Source organism: Felis catus, chromosome A3, assembly GCF_018350175.1.
Source record: "Felis catus isolate Fca126 chromosome A3, F.catus_Fca126_mat1.0, whole genome shotgun sequence".
Taxonomy (NCBI): domain Eukaryota; kingdom Metazoa; phylum Chordata; class Mammalia; order Carnivora; family Felidae; genus Felis; species Felis catus.
This window is the reverse complement of record NC_058370.1, coordinates 125,589,174-125,603,326: the sequence shown is the minus strand read 5'-3', so window position 1 is coordinate 125,603,326 and position 14,153 is coordinate 125,589,174. Positions and strand designations below refer to the sequence as shown.

General features: G+C 37.5%; 1 long non-coding RNA gene across 3 annotated transcripts in view; it reads right to left on the bottom strand.

The window, feature by feature from the left end:
* LOC109498373 overlaps nucleotides 1–14,153 on the bottom strand; it is a 206,814-nt gene that overhangs the window by 58,741 nt on the left and 133,920 nt on the right. For 2 of the 3 annotated variants that reach the window (XR_006595943.1, XR_006595945.1), the window contains exon 3: nucleotides 1,299–1,365. The exons of the other annotated variant lie outside the window; for it this stretch is intronic. This is a non-coding gene — a long non-coding RNA (uncharacterized LOC109498373). The remainder of the gene's footprint in view (nucleotides 1–1,298; nucleotides 1,366–14,153) is intronic. 3 annotated transcript variants of the gene reach the window in all.

Below are 14,153 nucleotides of genomic sequence, written 5' to 3'. Positions count from 1 at the left end.
CCTTTGTTTAAATATTAAGAAGGAGTGTGTCCAGACAGTAAGTGCGCAGAAATGTAGACACGTGGCCAAGGAAAAGAGTGTGGCTGATATAAAATACAGTGGTGAATAAATATTCAGAATCTGAGAAACTGTGAAGACTCATTCAAATTTTTTCACTCACAGATTCATGCAGTATAATCAGGTTGGGAGGGAGGCATGTGATGTTCAGACACAGAACTAGAATGAGTTTGTAATACGATGTGTCTATAAATTCACGCAACATGCAAATTTGCCATCAGCCCTTCTCTTCCTCTGCTAATCCTAGCAAGGCCGGAGAAAATGAGAAGGTAGGTTTCCTCAGGCATCTGCAGTGGGCCACGTGGGATGCTGGCTGTCACCTGGAGGAAGTCATCCCACAAACACATCCTCCATCACCCCTCCATCCTGAGCCAAAGTTCCAGGGCTGCAAGGACAAGAGTGTCTACTCATCCATTCGTCTAACCAGCATTAATGGCATTCCCTACTGCCTGCCATTTCAGGAGAAACAAAAAAATGAATAAAGCCAATCCTGGTTTCCAAGGAGTTCATGGTCTAAAGGAGGGATGCATAGCACTCTACCACCAGATACGAAGAGAGGAAGAAGGCAGGAGCAAAGATGACTCAGGGTTATTAAAAGAGACCAATGTTTGTCACATAATCTATAATAAATGCACTATCAATGGTTCCGTTTTTAAAGAGCAGACGGAGTATTTATTACGTAACTTTGCCAATTAGAAACAAATGGCGATTCGAACGAAAAGTTGAAAGTTTAAGCCAGATATTTTGCCTACAATAAGCAAAGTGTTTTTTCCATGCTAGCTTCTGTGTATATAGCAAGCATTAAACACACAGTCCTATCCATCAACCTATGTATTTAGATTTGGAGATGCATTGAATTACAAGCCCAAAACAGGTTCCAAATTATTCAGATATCGGGGTGTCAGTAAAACCCATTGTAAAAATCAAACCTCAGAATGTTTCTGCTTTCCTCAGATTAGAGGCACAACATATCTAAAGCAAGGTATAGCTAAAGAATGGCCTAATGTGTGAGGGAAATACAGATATCTAAGACACACACACACATACACACGTGTACACACACAGGCTGATGTATTAGGTTTAAATGTAAAGAATACTGAAATCCTCAAGTATATCACCAGTTTATTCACACATCAGATCTGACTCTGAGAAGTGAAGGACCCTCCTGTCAGCAGCCAGAATCAACAGGGAAAAGTTTCAGACAGTTCAGAAGCACCACATTTACTCAAAGTGTATACTACCTGCACATCGTTCTTCTTCATTCTGTTAAATCCTGAGGCTTCTGCCAGCAGACTTTTGATGCCTCACCTTGAGAAAAAGAAGGGGGAATAGGGGCTTCACTGGTAACAAAATGATATTTCTTTCCTAAATGGAATATAATTCTGACACTTTTTCCTCGTTAGTTGGGATTTTTGATGTTTGACATTGATTGAGCAAATGAAAGACAAATACACCTTGTCTTCTAATCTAACTCGCCATGCTGCCTTCTGTGTAATAAAAGTGGTTTTTAAAGGAATATCAAGTAGAAGGATGAAGTGTGCACACTGTTCCAGAAATCAACCTTGTAAACTTGACATGATATACTGATATATTGAAAAACGACATATTGAAAATAGCTGATATTACATCAATGGAGGAGAAGGGACAAAACATTTTGATAAATTTTTATTTATTCTGATAAACTTAAATTGGCACTAACTTTAAAAAATACCCACAACAGGGCCACCTGTGTGGCTCAGTCGGTTAGGCGTCCGACTTCGGCTCAGGTCATGATCTCACAGTTCATGGGTTCGAGCCCCGTGTCGGGCTCTGTGCTTACAGCTCAGAGCCTGCAACCTGCTTTGGATTCTGTGTCTCCCTCTCTCTCTCTGTCCCTCCCCTGCTTGCGCTCTCTTTCTGTCTCTTAAAAATGAATAAAGGTTTTTAAAAAATTAACATTCAAAAAATACCAACAATAAAAATAATGTATTTAGAATTTAAATGCAAAGTAGATTAAATTAAGAAATACCAGTAACAAGAAAGATGTTCAGAAGAAAGATAAGGATATTGATTAACATTGGACTACATGTTAACTGAAGTGTGAATGGTAAAAAATTTTAGAGTGACCACCAAAAGAATAGCAGTAAAATGTACAATTTTTCAACCCTCTAGAGGAAGAAATAGAAAAAAAAAAGAAAATAATCTATCCAATAAAAGCAGGAAAGATGGAAAAAGAGATAAGAAAATGGCAAACTGAAAACACAATATTGCTGAAAAATATCACAATAGAAATTTAAACATTTAGAACTGAATTACAATAAAAGCAATATATATCTACAAATATCAGCCATTATAGCTGTTGCTGTAGTCATGGTTATATAATTATTTCTATTGAAAAAGTTCTCAGAGAAAACTCTGAAGTCTTATACATTCGTATATTAGAAAAAAATAACTATGGGAGGCACATAGGTGGCTCAGTTAGTTAAGTCTCTGACTTCAGCTCAGATCATAATCTCATGGTTCATGAGTTTGAGCCCTGCATCAGGCTCTCTGCTGTCAGCACAGAACCTGCTTCGGATCCTCTGTCTCTCTCTACCCCTCCCCTGCTCACTGTCTCTCTCTCTCTCTCTCTCTTTCAAAAATAAATTAGCATTTAAAAAACATATTAAAGAAAAAAATATTGAAAACTAATTATATAGGTTTTAACCTTTCAAATAAAGCAGTAAATTCAGAAATAATGTTGAAAAGTCAAAGGTAGAGGTAAGAGGAAAATTTATAAAATAAAACATAAAATTATAGAGATGGTTGATAACTGAAAGGCAATTGAAAGTTCAGAAAGAAAGAAAGGTACAAAGAGGGACAGAAGGATTGAATGAAAGAACTTCTGAGAAGGCTACTCAGGGGAAAAAGCAGAAGAAAGAAAGCACATAGATCCAAATAATATTAGGAGTGTAAAATTTGCCATAGCTATATATAAAATTTAAATGACATTATATAAAAGTATATTCAGAAGAATTTTGCATCAGTAATTTGAAAATACAGTAAAGTGTTAATTGACTCAAAATATATTAAATCCCAAATTCATTTATAACCATTAAACAAATGGCATAGGCAGTCAAAGCCATATAACCCTTCAGACCAAGATACCATGTCAAAAAGTTTTATCAAACCTTTGAAAAACAGCTAATTCCTATTTTATTCAAAATTTATAAGAATAAAAAAAAGAAGACATACATATCTTATTTCATCTGGCTAGTACAAACTTAGTTTGAAAACAGGATAATTAAGAAAGTTATAAGCAATCTGACTTATGAATATACGTGTGACTCTCCTAAACAAAGTACTAACATATCAAAAGCAGGAGTATATGTTTTTTAAAATGTATCATAACAAGGTAGAATAGATAACAGAATTGCAGGTATTTTTCATACACAAAAAAACATAAAAATGGAATTTACCACATTAACACAGTAAGAAAGATGTTTAATAGTAGTATTAAAATGTATCTATTAAAATATAACAATCTAGGGGCGCCTGGGTGGCGCAGTCGGTTAAGCGTCCGACTTCAGCCAGGTCAGGATCTCGCGGTGCGTGAGTTCGAGCCCCGCGTCGGGCTCTGGGCTGATGGCTCGGAGCCTGGAGCCTGTTTCCGATTCTGTGTCTCCCTCTCTGACTCTGCCCCTCCCCCGTTCATGCTCTGTCTCTCTCTGTTCCAAAAATAAATTTAAAAAAAAAAAAAACGTTGAAAAAAAAATTAAAAAAAAAATAAAATATAACAATCTATGATTTTTTAAATAACAACAACAGAAAGCACTTACCTAGGATCAGAAAGGACCCAACTTAACTTGATAAAAAAAATACGTAAAACGAAAGCCGTGCTAAAACACATCCCTTACATACTGGTAAAATGTTAGAAGTAGTCTCATTCAAATCAGGAACAAGACAAACCAACTCACTGTCACAATCTTTAGCTCACATTATACTGGAGAGCCCAGTCAGTGAAAAAATTAAGAAAAACACATATGTTTAAGGATTAATGGAGAAAAATATTTGATGATGTCATAGATGTCTATCTAGAAAATACAAGAAGACTGACAGACAAACTATGAAAACTAACAGGAGTCAGCAAAATGGGGGTAAAGTTCTACTCGTACCCTTACACCCTTCTCTATTTTCCCCACTCTCTCTGTGCCCTGTGACACGACTGTGAGCTTCAGATGGATCTGGCCAGTGGTGAGAGGGACAGCAAAGGCAAAGGCAGATTTACCAGAGGAAAGCAAGGTCAGGCTATTATTCCCCCAACAGTAGATCCCCTCCATGAAAGGCTTAGCATTTGTCAGGCAGACCTCCTATGAGGACTTCCCTGTGTCTTGCTCTAATCATTGCTCCTGCCTGCCACCCTTCAGATAGAGGGCTGATGATTGAGCCTTAAAATTACTAGCCCAGGGCAGCTACATTATCCATGGTGATTTTATATACCCTGCTCACACTTCTGTAATTAGTCCCTTACACTAAAGTCTTCTCAAATTAACCTGAGTGTTCCATCTGTTTCTTGCTGAGATACTGATTTATACAAGCAAGTGTGTTGAACACAAGATCAGCAAATATAAATCAATGTTTTTACCATAAACTGACAGTAACCAATCAGAATATGATCACTAAAGATCCTGGGGCACTTGGGTAGCACAGGTGGTTGGGGATTCAACTCTTGAATTCAGATCAGGTCATGATCTCATAATCATGGGATAGAGCCCCATGTTGGTCTCCACACTGAGTGTGGAGCCTTCTTGGGATTCTCTCTCCCATCTCTGTATCTCTCTCTCTGTCTCTCTCTCTCTCTCCCAAAAATAAATATACATACATACATAAATAAATAAATAAGTAAATAAAGATCGTGCAAATTAGTCTGGCAAAGAAAATGGGTAGAATATTTACACAGAAATAATTTAAAATTCACTGAAGGCCCCAAAAGACAATCAGGATAAATATATGAATATACAATGCTCACTTTCGGAAGACCCCATCTCGTAAAAAACACCAAATCTCCCCCAAATTAATCTGTGAACTAAAGAGGTTCACATCAAAATTCCAACGAGATTTTTATGAGATGGAATCTTTCATACCAATTCTAAAATGCAGAGGGGAATACGAAAATCTAAGAAGGGTCGATCACGTTTAGAGGAGAGAGGAGGAAGAAGAGGCAAGTCAAGAGAATGCGGAGGAAGAACAATTTCTCCCGCCAGAAATCAACCTGTACTTTAGAGCTAGACAGATCATAAAAGTGATGCATTTACATAAAAGGGGATTAACAAACGAACAGAAGAGAAAGCCCAGAAGCAAACTTGCACATTAATGATGACATGTGTTATAGCAAAAATAATATTATAAATCACTAGAGAAAGATAGTCTCTTTTATGAAAGGTATTAGTATAATAAGATATCCATAAAAGGCGAAAAAAAAATTACCTTGGTTAAATAGCACCAAAAAAGAAACCCAAATACAAAAAGCAAAAACTTGAAGCTGCTTACAAAGTAGAAGGCTATCTTCATCATCCATGCATAGAAAGGCATAGAAAGACCCTCTCAAACAATAGACCAAAAGCAAAATTCATAAATTAAAAGATCATCTCATCCTATCTTCATGTTAACTATACGTGACCAGTTCCTACGTGACTTGTTCTAGATGACACGGATGAGATTTTATTCCAGGTCTGACTAAAACTCCAGTGCTTTGGAAAAATGACCACTGTTTTCCCTTTTCCTTGTATCTGTAAGAACCTGTTAGTCACTTAGTTTTGAAAGTTCACTGCTCGTTTGTTTGACTATTTAATGATGACCTGGAGGAGATGGAGAGGTGCTCGAAGCAAGGTCCATACCTGTGTTCCAGTAAGAGTGCCCCAGAAAGGTTGAAGGCAGAGAGGAAGAGCAGGATCCTGTGTCTCCTCCGACAGGGCTGATGCATGCCAAACCTGAATGTTCCTGCCACATCAGAGAAAAGGCACATGCCCCCAGGACCACCATCCTTCCAGCCCTGGATTCTTTCTCTACTTAGGATGTCAAGGGGTCCACTTGCAGAGAACGTGATTAAGGGTACATAACAGCTTCCTCCCTAATACATACTGGACTTGTTATCTCTGAATTGATTCAAAACTCTTTTGGGTCCATTGCTACATCATCAGGTTTTCAAAATGTATTGCCCATCATGGAAGGTAGTAGCAGTCTGTCTGCCATAAAGCTCTCTTTAACCTTTAAGCATTGAGGCATCCAAGCTCTGGGATGTGGAAACTAAGTTGAATGCACAGCATCAAGCCTCCTGATTTCTGATCCTTTCTTCCCACTTGCCGACCTGGTCTCTAAGTTCTAGCATGTTCTATGCCTAGAAACGCTCCTGTCATTCTCTTGTACCTTCCTGACTGAGGTGGACCATCCCAGCTGTAGTTAAGCAACTATTTAAAAGGGTAAAGGTAAAACACGAATCTCTATGAGGCTGGGACTCATCCCATGGTTACTTTAGCTGGAGGGGAGGTTTGGTGGGGACCTTGAACAGCACCAGGATCAAAGCCCGTAGTTCAGGCTTTCTTGCAGGTGTGTTTGATTGCTTTGTGTCTACAACCAGGAACTGTGAAACGTGGCTACCAGTTTGTTTTCATCTTTTGTTTGGCTGTGTCCAATAATGTCAAAACAGTCTGTCAGTTCAACACAAAGATATTAGCTGGTTCATTGGAGATACTCACTTACTGCTTGACAGTGCAGAGCCAGAGAACCTGGGAGCGGGATGCCCTCTAGCCTCCCTGGCCTCCCTCCAGCCTCCTGAAGTGCATTTGCTATTGTATGTACTTGATTGCAAGGTGTGAGAGAGGTAGCTCAGTGTGAGACCTGATGAGTGAATAGAGGGGATTTTCTGCTCATGGTTATTTGATCTGCGTTATTACTCACAATGAGCCCTACCACCGCTGAGGGACGCACAATGCTTTATGAAATTCAGTGTACTCAAATATATCTGTTGTTGGTCTATGGTTGGATGAGGATAATTATTATAGTAATTATTAGATCATTTGCAATAATAGGAATTTGCCCATTATCTTCACCTTTATCTTCAAAGCATTAGACAAACGCTGACTTGATCCTTTAAACACCCCCCACTTGGCCTATCCACATCGGTCAACTGCTATACACGTTAATCTTAGAACATAGCAAGGGAAATACCCCCTTCCTGTAGCTGTGCTCAGTAATGACAACACGTTGAGGTTTGTGGCTGCCCTTTATTTGCAGTCACCTTCCTTCCGGCATTTGGTTGACTGAATACCCCTTATACCACTGCTGGCTGGTGAGAGATCCCGAAGGGTGCACTGCACGGAACTTAAATCATCTTCCAATACATGTTTTGCAAGTAAAAGTAGCTTTCTGAGTGTGTAGGGTTTCATTTGGAACTCTGAATTATAGAAATTAGGGACAGAGTGACCACACGGACATACAATAAGCACACAGCTGCAGAAATAAAAGGTCTCAGTGCATTGTGGCAGTCCAGCCAAAGCATGAAGAGAATCTAACATCATTTTCAGCCTGCAGTGCATTTTCTGTGAATAGAGATACCAGAAGTATTTAATTTTTTTTTAGTTTGTTTATTTATTTATTTTTTGAGAGAGAGAGACAGTGAGCAGGGGAGGTGCAGAGAGAGAGGGAGAGAGAGAATCCCATGCAGGCTCCGCACTGTCCATGCAGAGCCCGATATGGGGCTTGAACTCAGGACCCGTGAGATCATGACCTGAGCTGAAATCAAGAGTCAGACCCTTAACCGACTGAGCCACCCAGATGTCCCATTTTTTAGCTAATTTTTAAAGTGATCGAAAGGAGGAAAAATATCTACCTTCTAACTCTAAAAAATCTTGATTTATTTCAGTCAGCAATTTGCTTGACAGTTTTATCTTTACAGACTTTTTAAAACGAATTATTTTAATGTTTATTTATTTTTGAGAGAGAGACAGAGTGGGGGAGTGACAGAAAAGGAGGGGGCAGAGGATTCAGAGCAGATTCTAGGCTGACGGCAGAGAGCCCAAATCAGGGCTCGAACTCATGAACCACGAGATCATGACCTGAGCCAAAGTCGGACGCTTAGCTTAACCGACTGAGCCACCCAGGCACCCCATCTTTACAGAATTTTAAGTAGTAAATTAGTTTAATCAGACAGCTCCAATCACACAGCTGTGCAATATTATGAGGAATGGGTGTCTGATCAGGTGATAGTTCCGGCAACCAGGCTTTACTTTTTTGTTTTTTTCCTTTACACACACATACCACATTAAACACTTTTCTTCTTAAGCTGAGCGACATTTTTCAACTGACAACTGTATTATATTTGTACAGCGTACAATTAAATGTTTGCCTATTTCAAATTGAAAATCAATACTTTCCTTTTATATCCCTCCTTTTTAAGGAAGCCACATTGCCTCCAAAGGGAAAATACTGTTTCTAGAGCTTCGGTTGTTAAGGTGAATGAAAAGGTCATTGGCTGCGTGTGGCATTGCACACCGTGATGTTCCTCACTCGAGCTGTGACAGCTTGCTGAAAGAAAGGTTTTTAGTCAGACATGAATTTGGGGGTGATGAAATCTGTTAAACATCTTCTCTACCTTACCAGGACACATTAGGTGATTCTCCCCAGCAGCTGCCTTTGCCCCCCAGCCCATTCCTGCAAGAAGCTCCGTGCTGAGACCTGCCCTTCAGCTCCGTTTCTGAGCACCCGGGGGGACAGTGAAGAGTCCCAGGGCTTAGAGTTGGGAGACCTGAGTACCTGCTCAGGCTCTGGGATAAGCCCAGTCTAAGGCCTTAGACCAGAATGTTCATTCTTCTGAGCTTCAGATCTCCACTTATAAAAAGAGAAGAATATTTTTGATAAAGATGGCATTAAGTTGATGTCTAGTACCCTCTGTCAGCTTTAAACACATAGCAGTGATAAATTAAGCATAAAAAGAGAAATCCAAAAAGAGAGAGTTGGCCTCGAAAGCCTAACAAACATCACCCCAGACTGAAATAGAACTTAAATGCAAAGCAGTGAGCAGAGCTGAAGCCACAAGCCTTGTGGGTCATGATCCAAACCAAAGCAGTGGTGGCCAGGAACCCATGGGCAAAATAGACTAAAAGTCTCCACTCAAACTGGGAGATTAAAGCTATGGTCCATACCTGGAGCAGAGTGCTGTAGGGGCCGCTCCCAACCATGAAGCGAGGCCAAAAGAAGCTGTGGTTGATTCTGCTTAGAGCTTATGCTCATAGAACAGGGTTACAAATACCAGAAATGGAACTAAACCACCTGATGGCTCAGTGACAGGTTTCGTCATGTCCACAAAAGCGCCACAGGGAAGGAATGCCAAAATGCATTGGAAGATGTGGAGCTTATCTGTGACCTTAGTAGAGCTATGAGAGGGTATCTACTAACTTTATAGAATAAAAAGGATACATGTAAAGGAGGTAATAAGTTTTCAAATCAATCTGAGACTAAAATTTTAAAGGCATAACTATATCTTATGGTAAGAAAGACGGCCAAATGCTAACAGATTGAAAAGCTGTTCTCTTTATATGAAATTAATTTTATAGAATAGCTTGAGAAAAATTACAAAATAAATTTGGGTAGGGACATCAAAGAGATAAAAGAATAATTTCTATGAAAACAAACACAAAAATATTAAACAAAAACTGGCAGAAATTGAATAATAACAAGAAGTGAAAAATAGAATGACTTAAATGAGAAAGACATAATACTATCCAGACTTGACATAGCAAATGAGGAATCAGAAAATGCCTCAAAGGAATTTAACTAGGATATCAGTTAAGGGATATAAAACTAGAGTTAGAAAAAAATTGTCAAATGTGTATTTCAAACAGAGAATTGGAAGAGTAAAAAAACAGAAAGACAAAATTTTACAGAATTTGAGGAACAGAATTGGAGATGAGTTTGCAGGCTAACATTTCACCTCAACAACTAACTAATAAAAATACAGTCACAGGCAGGTATCATAAAATTAAAAATAAAGAGAAAAATTATAAAAGCAACTGGAGAAAAAAGACAGGCTGCCACAATATTTCAATAGTGGAACCTAAAGCAGACTTCACAACAGAGTCAGAAAGGGCAGAAAATGATAAGTTAAAGGAATCAGGGGTGCCTGGGTAGCTCAGTCAGTTAAGCATCTGAGTCTTGATTTGGGCTCAGGTCATAATCTCACAGTTTGTGAGATCCAGCCCCACATCAGGCTCTGTGCTGATAATGCGAAGCCTGCTTAGGGTTCTCTCTCTCTCTCTCTCTCTCTCTCTCTCTCTCTCTCTCTCTCTCTCAAAATAAATAAATAAATAAATAAATAAATAAATAAATAAATAAACAAACATTAAAGAAAAAAAAGATTCAAAGTGCTGCAAGAAATTAGCCAAATCTGGTATTTCACATACAAAAGTATATTTTGGAATGGGAACAAAATAAAGACATGAAAATCTATACTAAATACAAAATTGGTTAATATTTATAGATCCTCATTATAAGAATTTTTGAAGTGCCACTCCAGGAAGGATTTAAAAAGAAAAAAATGCACTCAAACTCGAGTATAGAATACAAAAGACAACTATTAAATTGCCCCCCCCCCACACACACACACAGCAAAAACTGATGAAATTTTGGTATCAGAAAAGGAAAGCAATGAAGACTATCAGTGAAATCAAAATCTTATTTATCAAAATAACCAAAAAAAAATAAAAAATCTCTAGCCAGATTTAATAAGAAAAAAAGACAAATTGCCAATTTCAGTAATGAAAGAGAGACATGGCTAGAGAGCTTATAGTTAATTATATATTAACTTTATATAAATAAATTCCATACATTATATAAAATAGACAAATTCCTTGAAAAATATCTACCTTTGAAGTCATCAAAGAAAAACTAGCTAACTGAAATAGACCTATACTTATTAAATAAATTAAATTATAGTTAGAAACCTTCCCCACAACCAACATACACACATGCAAATACCCCAGACCAAGTTGGTTTCACTAGCGAATTCTATCAAACATTTAAGGGGGAAATGCCAGTTCCACACAAACAGTTCAAGAAAATAGAAAATAAGAGAACATTTCTCAATTTATTTTATGACCTGAAGGTAATTATTTTTATTTACCAAGGAAATGGTGAAAAATAAGCACATGAAAATTGCTCAGTATTCATATGTCATTAGAGAAAATAAAAACTCCAAAAACTACACAACATCAGGAAGTGTTATATAGTGGTTTTTTTTTTTTTTCTGACAATACCAAGTACTGGTAAGATTTTGTAGGAACTAGAACTCTAATTCATTGCTAAGTGGGAATGTAAAGTTGTACAACTACTTTGGAAGACAGTTTTAGTTTCTTACAAAGTTGACTATCACACATACCATATGACTCAGACATCCCAGTCCTAGATATTTACTCAAGAGAAATTACAACTCATGTTTACATAAAACTGTATGAATGTTTACAGAGACTTTATTCAAAATTGCCAAGGGGCTTCTGGGTGGTTCAGTTAAGCATCAGTTATGTCAGTTAAGCTGACTGCACAGAGCTACTTGGAATTCTCTCTCTTCCTCTCTTTCTGTTCCCCCACCCCCTTTCTCTCTAAAAATAAATATTTTTTAAACTGCCAAGAACAGGACCATCTCAAATGTTCTTCATCTGGTATGAATAAACAAAGTGGATACAGTGGAATACTATTCTGCCATAAAAATAAATGCACAAACTGATAAGTGCAATAATGTGCATTAACTTCAAACGTTATGCTAAATGAAAGAAGATTATGTATTGTATGATTCCATGAAAATTACTATATGAAAAAGGAGGAATCCATTTAAAGGATTTAACAACAGACTAAATAAAGCAAAGGGATCAGTGAATTTGAAGACAGGTCAACTGATACTATATGAGGAAGGAAGAAGAGGAAGAGAATAAGGAAGAGAAAAAGTAATAATAAAAGAAATTGAGCAGAGCATCTAAAATCTAGAAAACAAAAATCAAATAGTCTGACATCCTTAAAAATTAGAGGCCCAGGAAAAAAGAAAGAGAAAATAAGAAAAGTAAATGTTTGAGGTTATATTGGCTGAGAATCTTTCAAATTAATAAAAGGAATTAATCCACAGATACAAGGAGCTCAGATAATTCCAAGCAAAATAAAAAATAACAAAAAAAAATCATCTAGAAATGTCATATTATATTAAAAATACCCATGGGGTACTTATAATGGGATATTACTCAGCAATCAAAAAAAAATGGAATCTTGCCATTTGCAACAACATGGATGGAACTAGAATGTATTATGGTAAGTGAAATAAGATGGTCAGAGAAAGACAAATACATGATTTCACTCGTATGTGGAATTTAAGAAACACAACAGATGAACATAGGGGAAGGGAAGGAAAAATAAGATAAAAACAAAGAGGGAGGCAGACTATAAGAGACCCTTAAATACAGAGAACAAACTGAGGGTTGCTGCAGGGGAGGTGGGTAGGAGGATGGACTAAATGGGTAATGGGCATTAAGGAGGGCACTTGTTGGGATGAGCACTGTGTGTCATATGTAAGTGATGAATCACTGGGTTCTACTTGAGAAACCAATACTACGCTGTATGTTAACTAACTGGAATTTAAATTTAAAAAATAGTGAAAAAAACCTATGGGGGGCGGTGAAAAACACAATACAAATTGTAGAACAGTAATGAGAATAACAACACAACAGAAACCAGAGAAATCAGATGACAAAGTAACAACATCTTGAAAGTGCTGAAATTTTTAAAAACTCCTTTTAGTCAATATATATATATACAACAAAAATATCCTTCAAAAATGAAGATGGGATGTTTGCTGTCAGTGTAATTTAGTAGCTCCTACTAGACTGGTCACTCATGCAAATAAAACTATAAATTCTGGGCAACACGTACAACCACAACTAAAACAACCAACTAAAATTACTGGAGCAGAACAAAAGTAGCAATATTCTGGAGACAGATGAGTACTTGCGAAAAGTAATGACACTGTGCGCATTTCTGTTATCACAGCTTTTAGCCAGAGGGTAAACCCTAGTGATTGTCTCACATCTTTCTGGCTGGAAGAACCAGAAGAACCAGAAGAAAAAGTTGAAGCCACCAGAGAGGTGAGAAGTGAAGGGAGATTTCCAAACAGAGAAGGACTACAGAGAAGTAGTTACAAATGTTGTGTTTATGTTTTGCCCAAGTATCTGGCCGATCCCTAAGTCACGCACATGCGCATATGTGGGCTAAAAAGGGAAGGAACTGAGATTTAAACATCTTCCCCCAAAGATAAGAGTGTGCAGTTACCTTCAAACCAAATTAATTCTCTGCCAAAACAAAAACATCAAGACTCTTTGTAAAAATATTTAAAAATTCATAATCTCTACAATATAACATTCACAATTCTCAGGATGTGTTCCAAAATTATGTGACATGAGGAATCAAGAAAATGTGGCTCAATCTCAAGAGAGAGAAATATCAATGGAAATGAGACCTGAGATGACAAGGGTGGTTGTAATTACCCCACAGGGATTATAAACCAATTATTATAATGATGCCTAATGATATATATTAAAAGGCTTACAATGAATGAAAATATATAAAATAACATCAGAGAAATAGAAACGATACAAAGAACAAAGTAGAAATTTCTATGTTTAACAATTACAATATTTAAAATAAAAATTTCACTAGACAGGCATTAACAGTAGTGTAATGGTTAATATTACGTGTCAACTTGGCTGGACTACAGTGCCCAGATATTTGGCCAAAACATTATTCGAGGTGTTCCTGTAAGGGTGTTTTTAGGATGCAATAACATCTAAATCAGTGAACTTAGTAAAGCCGTGTGCCCTCCATAATATGAGAAGCCCTCATTCAATTAGCTAAAGATCTTCTTAATAAAATAAAGACTGACCTCCCCCAGGCAAGAAGGATGGCATTGCTTAATGGGTTGCTTGATAGTCTTACTTGATGGTCTTCAAATTTGAACTGCAACATTGGATCTTGCCTGGGTGTCTAGCATGCCAGCCAACTCAGATCTTGGACCTGCCACTCATAAAATTGTAAACCAATTCCTTAAA